Consider the following 7245-nt stretch of genomic DNA (forward strand, 5'->3'; position numbering starts at 1 on the left):
CCATATACCCCCTAGACCCTGCATACTTTTCCTACTAAAATTCAGCTTTTATAATAAAGGTTTAAAAATATATAAAAAATCTCTAATTTTAGCTTTTTCTTATTTAAGCTATTTAGGAGTTAAGTTATATAAATATTACTTTTTTTTAATTTATATTATTAAAGTATAATCTTTTATTATAAATCTAAATAATAACCTTAAGATAAAAGTTAAGAATTTTAATATAATAGGCTTTTTTTAATTATTATAATATAGACTTAATTTTAATATTATTTTTATTAACTTATTTAGCCTTTATTTACTATTAGAAATATTAAAATACTTTAATAAGTATTTAAATTTAATTTAATATTTAAGTTTTAAATAATATATAAATTTTAAGATTTTAAAATAAAAATAAAAATACTTATAAAAATACTTATACCTTTAAGCTTATAAATAATTTAATTTTTATAAATTAAAATACTTATATATAATAAGAAGTATTTTAAAAGCCTTATTAACTTTAATATAAGGCTTTAAGCTTATATACTTAAATATTCTTTTAAGAAAACTTTAATTCTAAAATTATAAGTTATTTTAAACTTATTTTATAAAACTTTTTTTTATATAAGTTATTTTAGTTTTAAAGCCATTTCTATATATATAATATTTAATATATATAATATTTTAAAATATTTATAAAATAAATTTTAATAGGGTTTTAAATACTTTAATTTTAATTTTATTTATAATATTCCTAATAACTAATTTATTTAAAATAAAGTTTCTTTATATATATTTATTAAAAGTTAAATAATATAATATAATTATGATTATTTTAAATATTACTTTATATAATTAATAAATTAAATATATTTTAAAAAGTAAAAATACTAAATATTAAAGCTTATATAACTTAAGTAATAACTTATATATAAGATATTCTATATTATAATAAGAAAATCTTTCCTTTAAATATCTAAAAACTCTCCTTTTTATTTAAATAGCTATTTTATAAGTATTTTATTTTTATAGTTATAAATACTAGCTTTTGGTGGGAAAAGTGTTACGACCCTAGCAGTTACGTCACGTATACCCCACAAAAAACTCATGCAAGGTATTAGCCCCTTAACGACTACGGACTAATCAGAGCTAGATCACCTCGCAGACAGGATCACGACGCTCCAGGAGCTACCGTGATCTAGGATCACCGTAATCTAACTGCCTTAGTAATCCCCCCAGATTACCGTTAGTATATAGACTATATTTATTAGCACTTTTATAGATTCTAGCTTACTAGCTATTAATAAAACTTCTTTATATTAATTAAGCCTAACACGCATTAAATCTACCATTAAGAGACGTAACACTTCGATAAGCTTAGTATCACGCCCTATGCAATCTGCTAATAATAAACCTAGCACGGCTTAGTTTATCTACAGTTAGGAACTAACCGTTATATGTTAATAGCTCTTATTCAGACTATACCGCGTAAACGCTAAGTAATATAAACGCAATATCTGCAAACGTTAATCCTGTTTAACAGCAGAACGCAGCTGCCAACCTTCAGGCTTACTAGCCTGCAGCACCTGTTAATCCTGCACTAGTTAATTATCCACCGACTGACCAGAACATGGATAATGCAGATGACTCTTCCTAGAGTTCCGATGACTCGGAAGTTAAACGACTTCGCGAGCAACTTGGGAACGTCACCAATGAGATAAATAAAATGCGCCAAATGCTAGAGGAATTCACTGCTCTGCAGCATTAACAGAATCAGAGCAATAACAACACCTAGCAGGAGATATATAATCTGGCCTCGGCAGCCAACAATAGGAGAGACCCAGGAGAAGTCCTTAAGCCTAGCCTGCCTAAGTACTTCGATGGAACTCCGAGCAAGCTACCTATATTCCTTACATAAAGCCAAGCCTTTATTACGTATTATCTAAACTAATTTCGCAATAATTCCGCTAAAGTAATATATATGGCCGGAAGACTTATTAAAACTGCAGCCTAATAGTTTTAACCTATTATAAACGACTATATAATAAACCTACCTTATAAACTATAACTACAAACCGCTTTACTCTTCGGAGAAAATAGATATTATAAGATAGAAGAAGCACTTAAAATGGCATTTAGAACTATTAACGAAAAAGGCCAAGCAGAAAGGAAAATTAAAACACTTAAGCAAACCGGATTGGCATCTACCCTAGGAGTTAAGTTTCTGTAACTTATAAGTAAGCTACCCTAGGACTAAGATATATTAATGTTATTTTTCTTTGATGCACTTAAAGAATAAGTTTAATAAGAACTATAAGAGAAAGATTAACCTAGAATACTAGTCGAATATATTAATATAGCAGTTAAAATTAATAACTAACAGTTTGCCTAGAGAACTTATAACTTACAAGGAAATAAAGGACAATAAGATAATAAACCCTGATACTATGCCAATTAAGGAAAAAGTTAATAAACTAACATATCCTATGGCACTAAAGCAGGACTAATGGCTATTAGAATAACTAAACGAGATAAGTCTAAAATCACTTGCTATAACTGTGGCAAGAAAGGATACTACAAAAGAGAATGTAAAAACCCTGTTAAAACTAACCAGAAGTATAGACTAGTACCCGAAGGTAAGAAAATCAATATGGTTAAGAAAAACAATAAACCCTAGATAGCAATTAAAACTATTAATATAACCAGGATAGGATACAATATATCGGATCCTAGACTTAACATCTATATATATAACCCGTTCCTTAATAAGGAAGAAACTCTTAAAAAATACTATCCCAGGATGAAACCGGAACAACGACCTATTCTAGGATATACAGCCCCAACCACGGAAGTCCTCTATGCACAGAGCAAAGAAGAAAAAAGAGAGAGAAGAAATAACTGCCAAAGGGAACAACAACAACAAGCTAAAAAGGACAAAACAATTAAACTAGAATAGACACCAGTACCAGAACACAATTAATAACTTACCAAAGGAAAATCTGTTTTCATAGTCAGAAAGGGAAAGGAAATTGCCCCTAACACGGATAATGAACCTAGTACCAAGAAGGTTAATTAGGAAGTCGATAACATTCCTATTAAAACCACCTCACGATAACCAAACCGATATATTAATGACCCAGATTATTTAAAAGCTTACAGAATCCAAAGAGAATCCAATGCTTAGAAACTCTGGAATAAGGAAGAAAAAACAGTCTAGAATACCCCTATTATACCGCAATATAATAAATTTAACCAACGCTTCTGGACTAGTAAACATCAGAAGTATATAGAACTTGCTAGAGAACGAGCAGTTACGGAATAAGATAATAGCATCTACATTAGAGCATATATAAAGAAAGTATTAGAAGACCCTATAACCCCAGAAGAATGCATGCAAGCTAAAAGGGACCTAAGGAGGTACTTAAATCATCTAAACCATAAGCAGATATTATAGATATTATATATATAATACTACTATTTAAGACACCAACAAGACAAGATAGCAAATAACTACTTCTCGGTGTAAGTCCTAGAACATTAAGAACAGAAACCCTACTTAATTATTAATACACTTAGATACTAAGTTATAAAGAGATATAGGGGATCTTAAGTAGCAAAACTAGAAGCTTATATAGAAACATAAGAACAAGCTCTAGCATATATCTAAAACTCCTAATATATCACACAGTAGAGACAGAAAGTATAACAGGAAATCAAGATCGCCGAAGATAAAGCACTTAACTAAGAACTTAGTTAAATTAACTAAGATATTACCTGATAGGAAGAAGAAATATCCTAAGATAAATAAGATATCTTCTAATAGCTAGATAAACAGCAGTTGCAAGATTAATTAGTATAAGCTAAGAAGGAGAAAGAGAGACCCCTTACCAAAGAAGAAAAAGCAGATATTATCCTAGACTACAAGGAAGGAAAGATAGAAGCTACTTACTAGCAAAAACTAGCTACCCAGAATAAATATCCTAATAACATTAACTGCACTAAAAGTAAATGCAGTATAGATTACCTATAGGGAAAAGGCATATGCTATCTATAATAGAGTAATAAATAGGCGAGAAATCAGAGGCTAAACTACCTAAGAAAGCTCTAAGAATAGCAATAAAAGGATACTAATAAACCTGCCTAGAACTAAAAGTCAGAATTAAGGGCAAGTAGCTAAGTGCACTTATAGATAGCAGAGCCGATATAAACTTTATTTCCCCTATAATAGTTAATAAGTTAAGGCTACTATAGAGAGATAAGGATAATCTATATATAGTATATAATAGACAAGGAGAAACCTATCTCTACGAAAACGGAGATATTACCAGAGAGATTAATTACCTTAAGGTATTTATTAACAGAAAGAATTAAGGTATTAACTTCGATATTATCCCGGTATAGAGATATAACCTAGTACTTGGATACCTATGGCTATTATGCTATAACCTGCAATTTAACTAGAGAACTAGCCAGGTAAACTATAAAGATTACCCTTTAGATAATAAAAGCAATTTAGGCTATAACACGAGATCTTAAACTTCGACTAAAGAGAGCAGCAAAGACAGGAATAATAAAGTATTGCCTATTCTAAAAGGAATATAATATAAATACTATAAAGGCAAGGTTAAATGCATTAGATAAATAATAGCATTTCTTAAAGGATAGTTTAAATAACTAGACTAAGATATTAAATAGATAAAACAGATTACTGCAAAGGAATCTAATAAACAACTTAAAAATATACTACTAGAGTATTATAGCTATAAGAAATTATTCTAAGAAGAACTAGATATAAAGTTACCTTAATATACAGACTACAATATTAAAATTATACTAAAGGATAGAAAGAACCTAAAATTCTTCCCTATCTATAATCTATCTTAAGATAAGCTAGGGATGCTTAGAGAATAGATAAATAATATACTATAGAAGGGATATATTAGACTATTAAAATCTTTAGCAGGATATCTAGTTATATTTATACTAAAACCTAATTCGAATAAACTATAACTTATAGTAGATTACTAATAACTTAATAAGATTACAGAAAAAGATAAAACACTATTACCGCTTATTACAGAACTTAAGGACTATCTATTCGGCAAGAAATAGTTTATAGCCCTTAATCTTAAATCCGCCTATAACCTTATTCGAATTAAAGAAGGCAATAAATAGAAAACGGCCTTTAGAACGAAATACAGACTATTCGAATATTTAGTTATGCCTTTTAGATTAACTAACACACCTGCAGTATTCTAATATATAATTATAAACATACTTCGAGAGCACCTTAATATCTTTGTAGTTTACTACTTAGATAATATCCTTATCTTCTCTAACACAGAAGAAGAGCATATAGAACATATCTATAAGGTTCTAAAAGTACTATAAGATACTAATATACTTATTAAACCTACTAAAAGTCACTTCTATTAGTCTTAAGTAATATACTTAGGATATAAAATCTTATATAATAAAATCAGAATAGATAGATAAAAGATTATAGTAGTTACTAAATAGAAACTACCTATATTAGTAAAAGAAACCTAATCCTTCTTAGGATTTGCTAACTACTACTAATAATTTATTAAAGACTTTAGTAAAATTACTATCCCCCTTACTAAGATTACTAAAAAGGATAAATAATTCTAATAAAACAATAAGGCATAATAAGCCTTTAAATAGCTTAAATTAGCTATTATAAGCAAACCCGTCCTTATTATATTTAACCCTGACTGGCAAGTTAAACTCGAGACTAATGCTTCTAACTTTGCCCTAGGAGGATAAATAAGACAACAAGATAACAACGGTATATTATACCCTATTGCTTTCTATTCTTATAAGATGCATAGAGCAGAACTTAACTATCCTATCTATAATAAGGAATTCCTGGCTATTATTAACTGCTTTAAGGAATTCAGATACTACCTCAGAGGAAGTAAACACCTAGTAAAAGTATTTACCGATTATAAAAACATAGCTTACTTTGCAATAATGCAAGAGCTAAACCGATGATAATTATGCTATGCCGAATACCTATGTGAATTTGACTTTACTATAGCATACTGCAAAGGCATAGATAATAGACGCGCAAATACTATTAGCCAAAGACCTGACTTTGATACTGGAACTGTTAAAACCAAGGAATAACTCTTAGAGACTAATTCTAAAGGAGAATATCAGTTTACATAACCTGTTAAGACTATTGCTATAACTTGCAGGGGAATAACAGAAGAAGAGAAACAACGCTATATCAGATTTAAGAAGTATATCTCTATGTAATAACTAAAAGAATACTATCGAGATATGCATAAGAAACCCGAAGAAGCCAGTGCAAGCCACCTTTCCTGGTATTTCGGATTAGGAAGGGACAAACAGATTAGATAAATTATAGACAAATACTTAATCTGTAAATAAAAACCACAGGGATAGAGATACCTAATATAATCCCTTACAGACTAAGATAAGCAAGAAAGAGTAAAATAAGAATTTATCTACGAAATTTACGCATACCTATTACATAGATACTAAGGAGTTAAGAAAACAATAAAACGACTTTAAGAACTAGGCTACTGCCATTTCAAGAAGGGATAAGTTAAAAAGGTTATAAAATAATGCAATTTATATATAAAAATAAAAGCGCAAAGACATAAACCTTACAGATAACTACAACCCTTATTAGTAGTATAATGACCTTAGGACTTAATTATAATAGACTTTATTATAAAGTTACCTTTATTAGAAGAACCCTTAACTGGAATCTTCTATAACAGTATTATGGTTATAGTCGACTGACTTATAAAATTCTTATACTATTTGCCATACAGAGAATCCACAGATGCAGAAGAACTTTCTTATGTTTTTTATTGATATATTATTAGCATACATAGGTTACCCACAGAAATCCTTTCGGATAGAGGACCTACGTTTACAGCAACATTTTGGCAATTACTTATGGCATAACTTAGACTAAATTACCGACTTATAACAGCGTTTCGACTGCAAGTTAATAGACAAACTAAACGAATAAATTAAGTACTTAAGTAGTACTTAAGGTATTATATTAACTATAAACAGAACGATTAGGTTAAGAAACTACTAATAGCCTAACTTGCATATAATACTACATATAACGAAAGTATAAAACTTATACTAGCTTATACTAATTTTAGATTTACACCGAATGCATATTATAATACATAATAAGAAAAATTAATTAATCTAGCCGCCATACTTAAAAGTAATAACCTTAAAAATGAA

The sequence above is a fragment of the Fusarium oxysporum genome, chromosome 8 (assembly GCF_000149955.1).
Source record: "Fusarium oxysporum f. sp. lycopersici 4287 chromosome 8, whole genome shotgun sequence".
Lineage (NCBI taxonomy): Eukaryota > Fungi > Ascomycota > Sordariomycetes > Hypocreales > Nectriaceae > Fusarium > Fusarium oxysporum.